This window comes from Hyperolius riggenbachi, chromosome 11 (genome assembly GCF_040937935.1).
Source record: "Hyperolius riggenbachi isolate aHypRig1 chromosome 11, aHypRig1.pri, whole genome shotgun sequence".
NCBI lineage: Eukaryota > Metazoa > Chordata > Amphibia > Anura > Hyperoliidae > Hyperolius > Hyperolius riggenbachi.
In genome coordinates this window covers 108,061,314-108,081,858 of record NC_090656.1, presented here as the reverse complement: position 1 = coordinate 108,081,858, position 20,545 = coordinate 108,061,314, and the positions used below count along the sequence as shown (strand labels likewise).

General features: G+C 41.4%; 1 protein-coding gene across 5 annotated transcripts in view; it reads left to right on the top strand.

The window, feature by feature from the left end:
- LOC137538517 (ras-related and estrogen-regulated growth inhibitor-like) overlaps positions 1 to 20,545 on the top strand; it is a 210,448-nt gene that overhangs the window by 35,906 nt on the left and 153,997 nt on the right. The window contains exon 1 of one of the 5 annotated variants that reach the window (XM_068260743.1): positions 14,971 to 15,042. The exons of the other annotated variants lie outside the window; for them this stretch is intronic. The gene's annotated coding sequence lies outside the window, so the exon portion shown is untranslated. Of the gene's footprint in view, positions 1 to 14,970; positions 15,043 to 20,545 lie in introns of those variants that run through there. 5 annotated transcript variants of the gene reach the window in all.

Below are 20,545 nucleotides of genomic sequence, written 5' to 3'. Positions count from 1 at the left end.
GAAGGTTTTCGAAAAGAAGTGGACACCACTCTATTTCCCTCCACTCTAAGACGTAGATCCAAAAAAGGGATCTCATTGCCATATGAATATGTAAGTTTTATATTACGTTCATTAGAGTTGAGCGCAGAGATAAATAAGTCCAGTTCATCACTACTACCACTCCACGCCACCAGTACATCATCTATATATCGAATCCAAAGGGCGACGTGCGCCCCAAAATCTGGGTTTGGAAATACGTCACAGCGTTCCCAAAATCCCAAATGTAGGCACGCATAGGCTGGGGCGCACGCCGCCCCCATAGATGTACCTCGCATCTGACGGAAATATCTGCCCCCAAAACTGAAGCAGTTTTGCGTCAGGATCAGTCGCATGCATTCGACAAGAAACTCGTTGTGGGCCCCCGCGGAGGGATATCTCTCACGGAGGAAGAAAGACATTGCCCGGAGCCCGTCCTCATGCGGAATCGACGTGTACAAGGACTCAACGTCGATTCCCACAAGGAAGGACCCCGGGGGGAGCTCGAGACCAGCCAGGACACCCAGAACATCACGAGTATCCTGAACATAGGAAGGCAAGGATTGGACAAGGGGACTCAATTTTTTATCAATAAATTGTCCCATTCGTTGGGTGGGGCTACCAACCGAGGAGATAATGGGTCTTCCTGGAGGGTTGTGGGGAGATTTATGCAATTTAGGAAGAACATATATAGTAGGTATGTTGTATATATCAACTTTTAAATATTCCCATTCAGTTCTAGAGATATGATTAAGAAAGAGGCCATCATCAAGTAGATCGTTAACCCTGTCCTTTATTAAGGGAAATGGGTTCTCTCGCAAGGGTAGATATGTATCTCTGTCCCCGAGTTGCCTCTCTATTTCTTTAACATATATTTCTTCATCAAGTACCACTATATTACCTCCCTTGTCACTCGGCTTGATGATTATTTTGGGTGCACAGGTGAGTTCTTTTAGGGCGTCTACCTCATCCTTACTTAGATTTCTGTCTTCAGGTAGAGTGGTGAGGCGTATTTTCCACAACTCTTTTTCAATAGTATCCAGGAATACTTTAATATATTTATTTTGGGACAGGGGGGGCATATAACTGGATTTTACATGTAGCCCAGATGAGGGTGGTCTCACTACATTCAGCTCCTCAGGGTCCATTCCTAATGGAGAATTTTCCTCATTAACTGTCATTACCTCTGACTGATTTTCATCGAATAAAGCCTCCAATGCTGACAGTGTCTCTCTTTCATTTATAGTTAGACTCACATAGTTCTCCTTGGTCTGATCCTGTGTAGAGTTAGTGTTACCATAAGTTATCCTAAGGAGTACTTTTCTTAGGAATAAGTAAATATCTTTGTATATTTCAAACACATCTCCTGAAGTTGTTGGTGAGAAAGACAGACCTTTATTGAGCAAGGTAATATGTTTGTCCTGTAGTTCAAAGGTAGACAGATTAACCACATTTTGATTTCCTAAGATATTTAAACTGTTGCCTTCCTTGCTGTCTCGCTTCTCGTCAAACGTCTGTCCATTTCTTTCCCTAATTCTATCTGAACTTTTTCCATTTCCTCCATGTCTCTCTGCTCTCTCCTCATCCTGTACCTCTCTCTGCTGCCTTCTCCCCTCCCTCCTCCTCTTCCTCCTCTTCCTCTTCTGTTTTTTCGTCTGCTCATTCTGTCTTGATCTAAAAAAGTGACTGACTTTTTTCTACTAGTTCCTGACCCCTCTGAAACATCTGTGTCAAAACTGGATGCCTCTAAACTACTCTGTCCATCTGATCCTGTTCTTTTTCGTCGTTTATTTCTTTTGTTCTCTAGTCTCTTAGTGGGGTTAAGGGCCTCATCTAAATCCCAACGTGCTAAGTCTCTTTGAAACTTCTGCTGTTTTTGTTTTTTAATGGCCGCTTGCATATTTTCAATTTGTTTCTTCAGGCTATCATTGAAGGAGGAAAACTGGCCATGCGTGCTAAGACTCTCCAATGCCGCTGCGCTATGCATAACCTCCTCTGTTACCTCCCTCAATTGCTCTCTCTCTTCCTCAGCCATCATTTTCAAAATTTCAATACCCCTTTCTAATGCACTTTTTTTCCACTTATCAATGAATCTGGGAGTCAAAAGATTGGATGCTGGAATAATGCGTTCCAAAAGGCCATCTGGTATCACGCCTGCTTTTGCATACGATTCCAGGAGAGATGTATTCCATTTGCGTTTCAATTGACGCATTAGCAAAGATTTGTGATTAAAAAATAATTCCTTTAATTGGGATACATCTTCTCTTTCTTCTGCTGGAAACGATGAAAAAGTGGCTTCTATCTTACCTTCAATTTCGTCAGTGATCAGATATGCCATTTTGATCTAATACTTAGAGTCGTTAATCCGTTCAAGGCTACTTATGGCTATTTTTATAAAAGCGTTGAAAATCAATACTCGTGCCTATGACCATATGTGTAGAGATTAGGCCAGAAAAATACTGGCTTTATCCACTGGTTATAAAGAACCAAAAACCATATAGTAAAAAATAGAGAATCAGCAGGCAAAACATTGCCTGTGGATATGATCCTTGTGACAATTTGCTATCTTACCCAAATAATGGATGATGGGCGGGGCCTACCCTGATACATTAACTAACCTCCGAAATCTGAACACATATGGGTACTCAGGCCTGCTAATCTCTTTGGCTGCAGTAGTGTCTGAATGACACGACTGGAACAAGCATGCAGCTAATCTTGTCAGATTTTTGTCAGAAATAAGTTATCTGCATGCATGTTCAGGGTCTATGGCTAAAAGTATTAGAGGCAGAGGATCAGCAGGACAGCCAGGCAATTTGTAGTTTAAAATCAAATTAACATGTCAGCCTCCATATCCCTTCTCACTTCAGGTTCCTTTTAAAGAATCATGCTAAACTTATGTTCCAATGACACCATCTGCACTAATCTATGCTACAAATTTGCTAATTTGGCCAGTACAATACCAGTTTTGTGGTGGTTGTGTAGCTTGGCTACAAAAGAGAGACCAGGCTACAGAAGCAGCTAGGCTACAGTAGTACTTATCCCTATCTTATCTGGGCCCACTGTGTGCTCTTTTTCTCTCTCTTTTTCTTTCTCTCCCATATTTTTATTTTGTGTTAAGTCTGAGCAATGTATAAAGAGTACCGGAACTAATAAGTGACGAGCTGAGCATGAGTAATCATTTGTGCTTTTTTATTGTAAGGGTTAAAGCAGAATATAACCCTGCATTTCAACTTTGCTCTAAAACATCTAAAACATTATTTACAGCATATTATATGCAAAAAGCATTTTTTTTACTAGACCAGCTTTGGAAGGGTTAAACACAGAGGTTTAAAGTTCCGTGGAGAGATATGCAGAAGTTCAGATTGTTACATTCTATTTAGTTATATGTATCTATTGATAAATGTAAAGGCCCATACACACGTCGGATTTCCGCGAACGACGGGTCGTTTGAACGTCCCGTCGTTCCGTCGTTCGCCCGCTAAATCGGGCGTGTGTACAGACTATCGTTCGTTTGATAAGAGTGAGTTTGAGCGAACCGCCGGATCGCTCAAACTCACTCTTATCAAACTAACGATAGTCTGTACACACGCCCAATTTAGCGGGCGAACGACGGAACAACGGGACGTTCAAACGACCCGTCGTTCACGGAAATCCGACGTGTGTATGGGCCTTTAGACACTCTTTGGCTGTCCTCCAACTCCTTCTCAGTCAGAGAGATGAGTCACATTCAACACTTAGATACATTTATGTAAACAAAATGTATCTATGTCAGCTTCGGATCCGTCTGCAGAAATCTCCAGGAACTTTAAAGCACTGTGTAAACCTTCCAATGCTGGTCTAGTAAAAAAAAAATGCTGGTTGCATATAATATACTGTAAATAATGTTTTAGAGCAAAGTTGAAATGCAGGGTTATATTCCGCTTTAAGAAAAACAGTGCTATTATTATGCACATTAAATAGTTGAACAGCAAGTCAAATTCAATCATGGTTTTCCTGAGGATGAAACAGAAGCCAAAACACTTCTGTTTGCCTGAGGAAACAATCCAGATAATTAAACATGGTTGTGTAATGAATAATGAGGAGGCAGCCGCGGCGAACCACGCTGCCACCGCGGATGCCACTATCTCACTGGCTAATGGTGCTCCCGTGCCTCGGGCGTCTAGCACGCCGAGGACGGGTCTATCATCTGCACATAGTGTCGCATTGACGTGTTCGCGCGCGCATCGTCGCGACCTTTATGCGGCAAGGAGGCGCATCAGCTGACCTACGGGTCGGCTGACGTCACGCCAGGCGTCCGCCGCTGCTGATTGGCTGGGCGTAGGGGGGCGTGCCTCAGGGTCTCCTCGGGCTCTTAAGCCCGGAGGAGTCAGTCGCAACTTGTCTGCTGTTGCGATCACTTTGTGTTAGCGCTCAGACCTTAGTTAGATCCGGTGTGCTTTGATCCGAGAGGAAACCGGGGATTTCACACAGCTTTAGGATTGTGCATTATACTGTTTATTATCTGTGTTTGACTCTGACTCGTTCTGACTACTCTTACTCTCAGTGATTCTGTACCTTTGCCCATCTGATCTTGTTTCCAACCTTACCTGTATATCGTTCTGCCTCTGCCTTCTGCAATTGTACCTGATCTGCCTGTCTGTTGCTGAATCGATTAGTCTGACCTCTCTACTCTCACCAGGGAGCCTTTGTCTCTGGTGAGGGGCTCCGTACTGTTAGTACCCACCAGCTCCTCTGGTGAGGTCTTGTTAAACCTATCAGTACTTACTGTTTGCACCAATCACTACACAAAGTGCAATAAAGTGTGACTAAGGTCACGGTCATTCCTTTGTGTTGCTATATTTGTATTATTGGTGATTCTGCAGATCACCATATAATCAGATATAGTATCTGCATTGTTTAGTGATACTGCAGATCACCAAATAATCAGAACGTTGTACTTGCTGACACCAATCGTTACAGGTTGTAAACTTCAAACAGGTATCAAGTCTTTTGTTTTGCAGTGAAATAAAGCAGCATTCCAATTACATTGTCATGATTGCTGTTTAGAATTAAGTCTTGAGATATCCATTAAGGGCACAATTTTTGGTAAAGGATCATGTTTTTAATCAGGCTATTTTAATTCGTTTGTATGAAAAATCGATGCTGGTGAGCCCAATCAATTCTGAATGAACTGGTTGAACGATGTGACCGATTTTTATAGCTATGATCACAATAACCGTAGTTTTGATGTCTGGAATAGTTTGGATTCTTTATTGATGTGGATTGATTAAATATGATTAAATATTGTAATGATCCGCTCAGCTGCCTGCGCAGGCAGGCAGCTTTTTGACCACTGTTCAGGTCTGCATTCTGCAGGTCTCTGGAAAAGAGACCATTTGTCAGTTTTGCAGCTTACTGCTGCTGAGGAATTTGCATACGTTTGTCATGCAAATTGCCTAGCCACATCCTTTGTAGGCTGGCTTTATATATACTATGTGATTCCGCAGTACTTCGCTGGTCATAAGGGTTTGTCCTGTGAAACACTCCTGGAGTGTCAGCCATGCTTATTGTTTAAAGATTAGCTTAGAGTAATTCCTGGGACTGCACTAGGCATCCTTGCTAGAGCAGTCAGGATTGTATTATTTGTATTGCCTGTTCTATCTGTCTGTGGGGTGCTAACCAGAGCAGCGGTTGTTACTGGTAGGCCCTTCTGTTCATCTGTCTGTCGTACTTGGATCGCACTTGCTCTGGCGGAAAGAGCAGTGGATCCAGCTCGTTCTGTTTCTATACTTGGATCACACTCGCTCTGGCGGAAAGAGCAGTGGATCCTGCTAAGCTCTCTTGCTATGCTCAGATCGCACTAGCCTCTAGCGGTAGCGGCTGTGGATCCTTCTGATCTGCTTCTTGGAGTATAGCTGGAGCAGCGGTTGCTACCAGCTATCTCATCACCCTGTTTCGATACTTGGATCGCACTCGCTCTGGCGGTAAGAGCAGTGGATCCTGCTAGCTCTGTTACTTTACCTGGATCGCACTCGCTCTGGCGGAAAGAGCAGTAGATCTTTCCTATCCTGTTTCCCGTTCATCTGTCTGTCTTGTCTGAGACGAACGCTTGCTGTAGCCTCGGTGAGGTAACCGTTAAGCAAGCGCTCACGTTCTCTGTTTCATGTTTGGGTGGTGGGAGTTAGTTAAGCGTGCTTGTCTCTGTTGTGCTTAACACGCGGAGACCGCGCAGTAAACGCGTTCGCTGTTGCGAATGAGTGCGGTGTTCGCGTTTAGTTAGCGTTTGTTATTTTCCTTATCTTCTCATAGTATGGTTTGCTGTGCCTTTGCTACTCTCGTCCCTTGTCTTGTTTAAACCTTGTGTCACCTCTGGCAATCGCCTCTCTCGCGATTGCGTTCCTACTTTGTTTCTGCTGTTGTGTGTGCACCGTCGCGGGTTGGTGACTAGATTGGTGCACATACATACATTCTGTCCCTGTGCTCATTCTCATTCGCAATCGCTTCCCTTGCGATTGCGTTCTCATTTGGTTTCCTCTGTTGTGTGTCAACCGTCGCAGGTTGGCGGCTAGATTGGTGGACATACATACATTCCTCATCTGTGCTTATTCGGTCTTGTGTCACTGTTAGCAATTGCCATCTCTTGCGATTGCCTTCTCACTTGATCTTCATGGTTGTGTGTTCATCGTCGCAGGGTGGCGACTAGATTGGTGGACACACATACCCTCTGTCGCTTTGATCTCTCTCTTTCAGGGCTATCTTGCCCTGCGTTTCTTCCCTTCGTACAATTTCTGTCTGGCGTCAGTGGCAGGGCAGGGGATCTGTTCCTCTGCACTCCACAGCTCTATCTGCCGACAGGAATCTCCCTCTACAGGTGCGTTGCACCTTTTGCTGGGTTCCCTCAAATTATACGCTTGTGGAGGATTTCTGCAGTGTCAGCGCACGTCCTATGCGCTGACCACGGAGAGAATTTTACAATCGTTACAAATATCTTTTCTTTTGATCTGAATGATCATATCGAAATTACAAATGTTCTGTAACAATGTACTGTCAACTACTGGCTCCCATTTTCCCTGAATTCTGAAACAAAGGAACTTCTGAATTCCTTGGATTTCCACACAAAGGGCATACCTCTTCCAAAACTTTAAAGGACATCCGATGTAAGAATAAACTGATGAGAAAAATAATTGTATCTATCCTCCTTCTCCTAAAAATGACTTTTTTTTAGATGTCCCACTGTTTTATTTTATACTTAAATCTAGTTTTTAAGTTTTTTGTTTTAATTAAAGCTTTATTAACCACTTCAGCACCACATGGTTTTTTGCTTAAAAACCAGAGCAATTTTCACATTTCAGCGCTCCTCCCATTCATTCACCAATAACTTTATTGCTACTCATCAGATGTAAATGATCTATATCTTGTTTTTTTTACCACAAATTATGCTTTGTGAGGGTGATATTTGCTTTTAGTAATTATGTTATTATCTGTGCATTTTAAAGGGAAAAATGAGAAGAAAAAAAAAAGAAAAAATACACTATTCCTCCATTTCCATCCACTATAGTTTTCAAATAAACAATGTAAAACCCACACGTTGTATTTGCTAATTTTCCTGGTTATCTCAACATTTAAATAATGTTCCTAGTACAATGTATGGCGATAATATATTAGTTTCTGGTTTGTGTTTTTTGTTTTCTCATTGTACTCTATCAGTAATTAAAAGCCCTTATCTTCATGATTAACAGTAATACACTCTCATGGCATACATATTTTAAAAGCTAAGTCCCTAGGGTAACTATGTATTCTCTTTTCAATGCTGTCACTTTTGGTTTTTTTTACAAGTATTTATTTAGGGGTATAGAGTACATGAAAATAACAGTTTTATTGCTTTTCATTCAGTTTTCCGGTAAAAAAAATCACATTAAACAGTTCAATATACACACGAAGGCGGGGTTTTTTATGAACCCAAAAGTTCTCTTTTATTCTCCACTTTTCTCTTCAGAACGCAAGTGATAAATGTAGATACGACATCAGACCTTCACATACAAATGCCTGACACGTGTTTCGCAGCCATAAGCCGCTTCCTCAGAGGCACATTGCAACAACACATCTGTCAAAAGATACATAGATATGTACATACCATTAGAAGCCCATGTGCAGATCAGGACAAACGGCCATACTGTAAAGTAGTATTATAACTGTCTTACCCAAAGTCTAGGTCATAGAACACACCGGATCGATCTGGAACCACAACAATAGGTATATATGGCATAAATCAGTATGGTCCTACACCCTTGGTAATTCATATAAACCCCTCTAATCTACATACAATACTGTGAGATAGCCGGAAGATCCACACCATGCAAACCAAGAAAATCTCCGTTAGAGGAGATAGTATATCTACCTCATCCAAACCGCCATGCCAAAAGCAAACCATATCAGAACAGATCACCACCAGTGCATCTATATAGCTACCCACGTGCCTAGCTACCACCTACATAAGTGTGCATGCCATATGGTAATATCACAGTGTATCAGTATGTTTTTGCACAGGGCATACCAACCCTGCGCTTTATATCATCCATCATTACACTGGACATCACCTTATCTCTATAACGGTGCATCTCTAAATTATACAAGTAATCCTAGGATCCTATAGAATCATACCACAGGGACCTAGATCCCATTCACCATTAGTGCAGTGAGATAGACAATCCATCACCATATCTACACTGTCCATACATGTGAAGTTCATAATATACCAGTCTGGTCCCTAAGTTATATAATGCTGCCCAATATAATGTGAAGAAAAAATATCTATGTGATACAACAAAACCATAATTCCCATAGAAAATAATAATACCTGAAGGTAGGTGCAGAGAAATATCCTCCAAGACGTCTCCCCAGGTGAACAGGCTATGGAGATCAACTTACACCGTGCTATAGCAGGCTTAAGAACCTCCGTACGCCAATAGCAATCAGTGGGGGGCGGGCCATGCAAGAATAGTGCCAATAGATTGGAGGTAAACCTATTCCTTCCGTCTCCCTGGTACGCACGCTAGTATAGCGTGGTATATTGGAGCGCATATCTATCCGGATATTACTTCCGCATATGCGCATGGAGCTGAAACCACCTTTCATATTAGAGCCCTCCCCGAGAGGTCATAGCCTCTATAGTCCCACTACTACAAGTCTCGCGAGATTATGCTGCAAGACTCCTGTTGCCATGGTTACCACTCGTACAACACGGAAGGCCCTCCATCTCCTAAAAACAGACTGTGGTCATCTCTTACCGGTATTAGAGCTATAGGAGGGACCCACAAAGGGAAATGGGAGTAGGTTCCATATGTATGCCTAAAGTTCTGTTATACAGGAAAAATAAAACTTATACAGTTCTATGTTTCCCCACTATAATGCATAGAAAATATTACGACATGTGTAAACAGTGCCACCTACTGTCCAGATCCCAGAACGAGCCAAATGTTACAATCAAAGTAGTCCCTATATATATGGAACTAGCCCACCTTAGTTAAAAAAATACCAAATAGGCCACTTACCCGGGATGCGCATGGTCTGTACATAATCAGTTTATTATTCATAAAAACATTTTATAGCTCACATAATCATTTAGCCCTGGTTTTTGATCAGCAGAAAATTTCCATATCCATTTGGTTTCTAACTGGTATAATTTTTTATCGATGTCCCCTCCTCTCAGATTCAAATGTATTCTATCTAAAACTGCAAATCTCACAAAGTTAACATTACCCCCATGTGATTCCATCACATGTTTGGCTATAGCCGATTTTTCACCCTTTTTGCCCGCGTCATATATATGCTCATATATCCTCTCTCTAAATTCTCTTTTTGTTTTGCCTATGTAGAAGGCATCACATCTACATATTGCAATATATATTACCGCCACAGTACCGCAATTGGCATAATGCCTCAGATTTACTACAGTGTCTCTTGATTTTATTGCCACTTTTGGCCCTTTATATATGTACTGGCAATATGAACATCCCCCACATCCATAAGTCCCCCTGGTTTTACATGGTTCACCCCGATTGCTGCCTTGATAGTGGCTCTGCATTATATGGGTCCCTATGGTTTTTGCCCTTCTAAAAACTATCCGTGGATGCCTGGGTACCACTTTCCCCAGGGTCTTGTCTTGTCTCAAAATGGGCCAGTATTTATTAAGGGCTTGTTTGATGATGGTATGTTCTCCACAATAAGTAGTAATGAGAGACAAAGAGAAATCATCTGCACATTCCCCTGGTTTTCTTTTCTTTTTTCCATACAGCAGTTTACCCCTATCCAGACTCACTGCTCGATTGTATGCTCGTTTGAGGCTTTTTTTGGGGTATCCTCTTTGTAAAAGTCTATATTGAAGCTTCTTAGCTTCAACCTTGAAATTCTCAAAGTCAGTGCAATTTCTCTTTAGTCTTACATATTGGGAGTATGGGATGCTTTTGATGGTGTTGTAGGGATGGGCGCTGTCTGCTCTCAGAATAGAATTTGTGGCAGTCGGTTTGCGGTATAGGGTAGTGGCTAAAGTACCATCTGCTTGCTTGATAATTTTTAAATCTAAAAACTCAAGTGTATTGCGACTATATGTGTATGTAAATTTTAAGTTCCATTCATTAATGTTGAGCCAGTTTACAAAGTCATGTAGATCATCTTCACTACCCTCCCAGACAAGGAAGATGTCGTCTATAAATCTATGCCATGTGGCTATTAGATGTATAAGATCGTAACCCTCTTCCGAAAATATCTCTTCCTCCCATCCCCCCAGGTACAGGTTTGCATAAGAAGGGGCACACGTGGTGCCCATAGCTGCTCCTTGCACCTGGAGGTAATGGGCCCCCCCAAAAACGAATGCATTGTGGGTCAGAAGGAAATATAGTAGCTCGATGATAAGTTGGTTTATTTCTTTGTGTTCAGTACCCATTTTATTTAAAAATCTTGGTTTGCATGGTGTGGATCTTCCGGCTATCTCACAGTATTGTATGTAGATTAGAGGGGTTTATATGAATTACCAAGGGTGTAGGACCATACTGATTTATGCCATATATACCTATTGTTGTGGTTCCAGATCGATCCGGTGTGTTCTATGACCTAGACTTTGGGTAAGACAGTTATAATACTACTTTACAGTATGGCCGTTTGTCCTGATCTGCACATGGGCTTCTAATGGTATGTACATATCTATGTATCTTTTGACAGATGTGTTGTTGCAATGTGCCTCTGAGGAAGCGGCTTATGGCTGCGAAACACGTGTCAGGCATTTGTATGTGAAGGTCTGATGTCGTATCTACATTTATCACTTGCGTTCTGAAGAGAAAAGTGGAGAATAAAAGAGAACTTTTGGGTTCATAAAAAACCCCGCCTTCGTGTGTATATTGAACTGTTTAACATAATTGATAGGGGTGGAACCATATTACTACTTTTTATTTGTCAGTATTATAGATATTACGGGTGGAAAACACCCTTTTGCTGTTTATACATTACTGAACGTTGTATTTGTTATGATGGATTACAATTCTGATTTTTGGACTGGTATGGTAGCTAAGACTCAGGCTGGAACAATCTCTAAGAATGAAACCAAAGAACATAGAGATATTTTACAAATAATGTATGATTTAAAAAAATTGCTCATCAGTAAGTCTCACCTGTGGTGGAATATTGTGTACTTTAATATATACCTAGAAGAAAAAATCAATCCATTTGGCATGAGAGTACAAATATTTCCCAATGATATGGCACTGAGCCCAGAATTTAAACAGGATTGGGAGAAAAATTTAAAAGAATGTTCGGCAAACATGATGATCATGATGAAAAATGTATACGAAATCAGGTTAAAAGAAGTTACTACTGAGATAGCAAACTTAGGGAGTAGGTTGCAGGCCCTCAAGGAGGATCCCATTTTCATACAAAAAGATAAAGAAATTAGGGAATACATCGAGAAGCTCAACCAAGAAATTGTCACCAAAAAAGAACACAAATTGAATAGGGACAGAATGGCGTTCCAACGGGGTATGGCCTATAGATGGAGACAACCCCAGGCCCAAAAACCATCTAGACCAGTGAGAAGCACTCCCAATAGGCATGTACAAACTGAACATAACCCTAATGTCTCCATGATTAATAGTTGGTCAAGTGCTTCTAGTAACAGATCAAACAGATCCAATTATAGATTCCCTAAACCCCATGCTCAGAAAAGGAAAGGGATGGAAAGAACAGACAGAACAGGAGTGTCTTTTTTGGGACAGGAGGAAGTAATGGGGGACCTGCAACCCATCAAGAAGATAGTAATGGAACACTTTTATCCCAAACTAACATAAATGCCCGAGAATATGATAGCCCGCAAGATGCCCCGTCATATAAGACTGAAGACTATGTATGTATGGACGAAATGCAAATCATAAACCTAACAAATGAAGTGTTATCTGGGCCACAAATGGATGTGCTCAAAAAAGGTTTAAATTTTTGTCCGACAAATAAAATCGATTTTTTTGCAGTAATGGTCGATCTCCAGCTTTTCCTTCGAAAGATATATTTGAGAGCCACCCTAGGTAAGGATAAAATTCATGAGTATCCAGAAGGATGGAATGAAATAGACATACAGGCATGTATTGATCTCGAGGAACTTCTAGCAGAGAATACTACTGACACTGCAGATATAGCTGTAGATTATACCAAATTGAGAATTAGATCTAAATTTTTCCCGAATATACAGAATTGTCATAGTATTGGGATGTTCATTGGGATTGTTATGGAAGAAATCATTAAGAACTCTAAGAGATCTACAGCTGTGCCCAACCTTAATCAGTCAGAAGAACAAGCTCTGAGGGAGATAAAAAACATGAAACATCTGACGATAAAACCATCAGATAAGGGTGGGAATTTAGTAATTATGAATAATGACGATTACGAAAGGATGTGCACAAAATTATTGCATAATCGGGACAATTACCGAAAGATCAATGGGGACATGATTCAAAAATATAAAAGGGAACTAGATGACATTCTATGTAAAGCTAAGTATGATGGCCTTATTAACGAAAAAATTTGGAAGTTCCTGAGTGTAGATTTTCCATGCACCCCGACCTTTTATTGCACACCCAAAGTACACAAGTCACTCACTGACCCGCCAGGACGACCTATTGTATCTGGCCACGGCTCCTTGACGGAAAATGTCAGCAAGTTTGTTGATGTCCATCTTATGCCCCATGTCATTAGCCTACCCTCCTATGTAAAAGACAGCTCCCACTTGTTGACCATCTTGGACGAAATGCATATATCTGAAGGCAGTCTACTTGTATCATTGGACGTGGAAGCTCTGTACAGTAGCATACCCCATGATCGGGGAGTGGCAGTAGTACAGAGATTTTTAAATAAAATGGGTACTGAACACAAAGAAATAAACCAACTTATCATCGAGCTACTATATTTCCTTCTGACCCACAATGCATTCGTTTTTGGGGGGGCCCATTACCTCCAGGTGCAAGGAGCAGCTATGGGCACCACGTGTGCCCCTTCTTATGCAAACCTGTACCTGGGGGGATGGGAGGAAGAGATATTTTCGGAAGAGGGTTACGATCTTATACATCTAATAGCCACATGGCATAGATTTATAGACGACATCTTCCTTGTCTGGGAGGGTAGTGAAGATGATCTACATGACTTTGTAAACTGGCTCAACATTAATGAATGGAACTTAAAATTTACATACACATATAGTCGCAATACACTTGAGTTTTTAGATTTAAAAATTATCAAGCAAGCAGATGGTACTTTAGCCACTACCCTATACCGCAAACCGACTGCCACAAATTCTATTCTGAGAGCAGACAGCGCCCATCCCTACAACACCATCAAAAGCATCCCATACTCCCAATATGTAAGACTAAAGAGAAATTGCACTGACTTTGAGAATTTCAAGGTTGAAGCTAAGAAGCTTCAATATAGACTTTTACAAAGAGGATACCCCAAAAAAAGCCTCAAACGAGCATACAATCGAGCAGTGAGTCTGGATAGGGGTAAACTGCTGTATGGAAAAAAGAAAAGAAAACCAGGGGAATGTGCAGATGATTTCTCTTTGTCTCTCATTACTACTTATTGTGGAGAACATACCATCATCAAACAAGCCCTTAATAAATACTGGCCCATTTTGAGACAAGACAAGACCCTGGGGAAAGTGGTACCCAGGCATCCACGGATAGTTTTTAGAAGGGCAAAAACCATAGGGACCCATATAATGCAGAGCCACTATCAAGGCAGCAATCGGGGTGAACCATGTAAAACCAGGGGGACTTATGGATGTGGGGGATGTTCATATTGCCAGTACATATATAAAGGGCCAAAAGTGGCAATAAAATCAAGAGACACTGTAGTAAATCTGAGGCATTATGCCAATTGCGGTACTGTGGCGGTAATATATATTGCAATATGTAGATGTGATGCCTTCTACATAGGCAAAACAAAAAGAGAATTTAGAGAGAGGATATATGAGCATATATATGACGCGGGCAAAAAGGGTGAAAAATCGGCTATAGCCAAACATGTGATGGAATCACATGGGGGTAATGTTAACTTTGTGAGATTTGCAGTTTTAGATAGAATACATTTGAATCTGAGAGGAGGGGACATCGATAAAAAATTATACCAGTTAGAAACCAAATGGATATGGAAATTTTCTGCTGATCAAAAACCAGGGCTAAATGATTATGTGAGCTATAAAATGTTTTTATGAATAATAAACTGATTATGTACAGACCATGCGCATCCCGGGTAAGTGGCCTATTTGGTATTTTTTTAACTAAGGTGGGCTAGTTCCATATATATAGGGACTACTTTGATTGTAACATTTGGCTCGTTCTGGGATCTGGACAGTAGGTGGCACTGTTTACACATGTCGTAATATTTTCTATGCATTATAGTGGGGAAACATAGAACTGTATAAGTTTTATTTTTCCTGTATAACAGAACTTTAGGCATACATATGGAACCTACTCCCATTTCCCTTTGTGGGTCCCTCCTATAGCTCTAATACCGGTAAGAGATGACCACAGTCTGTTTTTAGGAGATGGAGGGCCTTCCGTGTTGTACGAGTGGTAACCATGGCAACAGGAGTCTTGCAGCATAATCTCGCGAGGCTTGTAGTAGTGGGACTATAGAGGCTATGACCTCTCGGGGAGGGCTCTAATATGAAAGGTGGTTTCAGCTCCATGCGCATATGCGGAAGTAATATCCGGATAGATATGCGCTCCAATATACCACGCTATACTAGCGTGCGTACCAGGGAGACGGAAGGAATAGGTTTACCTCCAATCTATTGGCACTATTCTTGCATGGCCCGCCCCCCACTGATTGCTATTGGCGTACGGAGGTTCTTAAGCCTGCTATAGCACGGTGTAAGTTGATCTCCATAGCCTGTTCACCTGGGGAGACGTCTTGGAGGATATTTCTCTGCACCTACCTTCAGGTATTATTATTTTCTATGGGAATTATGGTTTTGTTGTATCACATAGATATTTTTTCTTCACATTATATTGGGCAGCATTATATAACTTAGGGACCAGACTGGTATATTATGAACTTCACATGTATGGACAGTGTAGATATGGTGATGGATTGTCTATCTCACTGCACTAATGGTGAATGGGATCTAGGTCCCTGTGGTATGATTCTATAGGATCCTAGGATTACTTGTATAATTTAGAGATGCACCGTTATAGAGATAAGGTGATGTCCAGTGTAATGATGGATGATATAAAGCGCAGGGTTGGTATGCCCTGTGCAAAAACATACTGATACACTGTGATATTACCATATGGCATGCACACTTATGTAGGTGGTAGCTAGGCACGTGGGTAGCTATATAGATGCACTGGTGGTGATCTGTTCTGATATGGTTTGCTTTTGGCATGGCGGTTTGGATGAGGTAGATATACTATCTCCTCTAACGGAGATTTTCTTGGTTTGCATGGTGTGGATCTTCCGGCTATCTCACAGTATTGTATGTAGATTAGAGGGGTTTATATGAATTACCAAGGGTGTAGGACCATACTGATTTATGCCATATATACCTATTGTTGTGGTTCCAGATCGATCCGGTGTGTTCTATGACCTAGACTTTGGGTAAGACAGTTATAATACTACTTTACAGTATGGCCGTTTGTCCTGATCTGCACATGGGCTTCTAATGGTATGTACATATCTATGTATCTTTTGACAGATGTGTTGTTGCAATGTGCCTCTGAGGAAGCGGCTTATGGCTGCGAAACACGTGTCAGGCATTTGTATGTGAAGGTCTGATGTCGTATCTACATTTATCACTTGCGTTCTGAAGAGAAAAGTGGAGAATAAAAGAGAACTTTTGGGTTCATAAAAAACCCCGCCTTCGTGTGTATATTGAACTGTTTAACATAATTGATAGGGGTGGAACCATATTACTACTTTTTATTTGTCAGTATTAAAAAAAATCACATGACTTAGCCCTCAGTTGTCAAACAACACAAAATCTATTCTCTCACTTGTCACGGTTAAAATGATACCCTATATACATAATCAGATAGCTTATTGGGCATACAGCACATTGTTTACCACAAGTACGCCTATCTACTCCCCTGAGCTTCAGATGAAGTTTTGTGGGGAGTAGATAAGCGTAGCAAGGGATTCAAAGTGGTTAAAGCATAGAATAGAAATTGGATATACCAACAAACTGTTTTTTATGTTTTTACTATTTCATTGTCTCTGCTCAATGACACCTTCATTGAAGTATGCTAGAGCGCAAATCTATGAAAAATTGACCCTTTTTATCTCATTCCTGCTCCAGGAAGCCATTTACTGACAGGAAAGTATTTTATGGCTATAATTACTGATCAGTGAGGGTTATGCTATAGTCTGACCCAGTTCCGACCTGCATAGAAACTGTCACTTGCATGCCTGATATTTAACTTTTTCAAAGCTTGGTGTAATTGCCTTCTTAAAACAGAAGGAAATTTGCAATAATTCAGTTATAAATGAACATTTGTGGTTACCCACAATGCACACCTACTAAATATGCAAAATAACTTTTTCAGGCAGAGAAAGAAAAAAAAGGAACACAGCCTAGTTATTTGTGTGTTTGGCTCTATACATACACGTGTCTATCTCATCATGTCACATGCCACCTCAGTTGTCCTTTAAGTATTCATTATCTTTGTTTTTTTTTGTTTTGTTTTTTATAATTTTCTGTATATATTAATTATTTATATTGCATTTACAATAAAAGACTGAAGGTAATTTCTTTTGGCTACATACCTGCTTTAAGCACAGCAGAACGAATCCTAGCCTTTCTGAAGATTTGCTACCTGAAGTATTGGGTTGTTTGAGCCAGACTAGAATGTTTTAACCATTTTTATATGCAGGTTTAGAATAGTCAGAGCGGGTTTCCCTTTTTCCGGATAAAAGGAATGGTGGCAGCCTTGCAACTGAAATATTGTGTAGTAAAGTGTCTGTGTTGTTCCCACGTTCCCTTCTGGCCTGTTTGTTTGCCCGATTCCAGTGGTTTCACGTCATCGATTGAATTCACAATATTGGTTAGTCTGTGTGTTGAAATAGATTGGGAGGCATTGAGCAGTCCGGTCACTAGAGGGCGTGTGACAGCTATTAAAAGTGTTTGCATAGTTACTTAAATTTGTGTGGCCTCTACTTAGTTTTCAGATAAAGGCTTGGGGAGCATGACGTTTAAAAGTGTTACCCTATGGCTATGTCAAAATAATAGCAATGGCAAGGCACTTCCACGGATTAATTCAATCAATAGTATCAAGCGCTCAGGTGAATTAATTATTGTGTAATACCCTTATCAAACAAAAAGGGGAGCTACACCATGGTTCCTACAGGTATCCAACAAATCAATTTACCACAGGTGTCTGCTTAAAACACATATACCGTATTGTTCGGACTATAAGACGTTCCTGACCATAAGACACACTTGGTTTAGAGGACAAAAACAGGGGGAAAAGAATATAAACAAAACCTGGTGCATCCATGGTGAAGGGGCATCTTGTGGACTATGTACCTCATGCCCCCTTGTACCTCTTGTGTCTCCCTGTGTCCTCCTCTGTCCCCCTTGTGTCCTCCTGTGTCCCCCATGTGTCCGCCTCTGTCCTCCTTGTGTCCTCCTCTATGCCCCTTTGTATCCCCCTGAGTCCTAGATTTGTCCCCCAGTGTCCTCGTCTGCATGGGCACAGTACAGGAAGTCCCCGACATTGCGGCGGGTTGGAGGTTTATTTGGTAGGAACTCCCTGCATTTGGATTATAAAATGCAGTGCCCCCCCCCCCCCCCCCCACACACACACACACTTTTAGGGGAGAAAAAGTGAGTCTAATAGTTCAAAAAATAAGGTAGATCTTTATTGGTTCTCTACTAGGCTAAATATCCCATACCCCATTCAAATGGGTAACATTATGGTGACAGGCCTAGACTAATCACAGTCGACTGTATCACTCACAACTTAAAAGTCCACAAACTCCTGAGAGTCATCCTCTAATAGCAATGCATTGCTAAGATTGGCACATGTCCAGGTTGTAGTGATCAAAACTTTCATATGCAGTTTCATCCAAAATAAACCACTATGATGGCTAATTGTAGTCACACTCATTGATTCCTGTGCAGTGTTAACATGCAGCTGTATAGTACCTCTCATACGTATTTCCGTCAGGATATTACAAAGTTTGGCTGATGGAAGCACAATTCAAAACTCATTGTGAGTAGTGACACGCTGCTTGCATAGTGCATTTGTGGGGCAGGGTGCCGCTGGTGTGCAGTATGCAGGGTGCCCGCGAGGGCTCTCACCACCTCCTTAGAGCTACCACTGGCTTCCGCAGCCAACTCGGTTATCGTCTGGCCAATCCTCTCTGTCTACTCAGCGTCCCCGTCCTCCTCTACTCAGTCCGTGGCAAGCTCCGCCATACATGCACCCTCTTCCGGGTAAAGACACAGCGGTAACGTCACCACGTTACCCAAAGCATCACTAGTATCGCCCGCACCAGAATTCATCAGATTAAAACTATTTTCCATGGATTAAAACTATTTTATTCATTGTAATACAAGTATTATTAGTATTAAATATGCTTAACCAGCACAAAACAAAAAGCCACAATCAGGAGAGGGGGACTGCAAGCAATGTAGAGGTCGACAGCTGTTTTACGCTCAACAAACATGGCACTTCATCAGGACCTGGTGAACCGCCACGTTTGTTTGTCAACCTCGACACTGCTTGTAAATTAGATGAATCTATAAAGGCGCACTGCTACTGCTACTATTTTGACATTTTAATTTGTTCTCTGGTATAGCTGCACTCCGCAGGGATTTGCTGTTTGGTCCTTTTGCACCATTTCTACCAGTCACACTTACCCAATGGCTACATGGGTGATTTTAATAGCTAAATCATGTAATTTCATTCTCATGCCATCAGTTGCTTTTCAAGAATTCAAAATAAAAGCTGCTACAGGCTGGGTTTTCAGACAAGCCCACACTGTTACAGTTCAGTTGCAAAGCAGGATGAGTTGTTGATTAAGCACCTCTACTTTTTTCCATAGACTTGAATCGAAAAGAAGATCAATCATTAAAGGACTGCTCACATATTATATATACCCTTGTGACATAAAGGCCATGAGACTACTCTAGCAAAACTCTCCTGCAGTAGTACAAAAATGTGAGTCCCCAAGATTAAACATTGCCCATGTAGTCCTGGGTTTAGTTTTGAGGCCATAATGTTGATCATCTGGATACAATAGTAATATATATTATATCCTACCTAATAATAGGAAAGTGTCTCTGCGTCCCATGTCCCTGTGTCAGTGCTTTTTCAGTTCTGCGCATGTGCAGGGACGCAGAGACACTACCGAGAGCTGGGGGGAATGATGCAGCAGAGGAGGACTGGTCCAGAAGGGGGGGGGGGGGGGGGCTGTGCGAGAGAGAGAGAGCAGTGTGTGTGTGTGGGGGGGGGGGGAGGGGGGGTTGTGGCGTGGCCACAGTCTGGCACCCATTTTTAAACGGCCTTAGGCCTAGTATAGTATAATACGATTTTAAAGTCCTAGTTCAGCTTCATTTTTTTTAATCATGCATTAGAGGAGTTCAGAAACCATGGAAAATATGTTTTCATGGTTACCTATTCTTTGCAACACACCACTGACAGACCGAAACCTCCTCATTCCCCCTTAGGAAGCTGGGCGCTTGTCTAGTTAAGGGTACTTAAAGAGAAACTATTAGCCATAATATGACAGGAAAAAAAGAACACATATATAAGTAGATTATAACTTGCTCTACTTACATAACAGATGTATTGCTCTGTCCACAATTTAATTTCAGCGAATTTTATTTAATGAATAAAGAGAATTCAGTTCCTGACAGGGGGTATCTTGGGTCCCACAGGCTGAAGCAATTTTACCATCTCCATGTACTATGAGAGTTTACCTACAAAATCTGCTCATAGTATTCTTTATCTGTTGACTCTCATAATACAGGAGGTGGTAAAATTAGTCAGTAATTGGTCAATCATAATGTTAT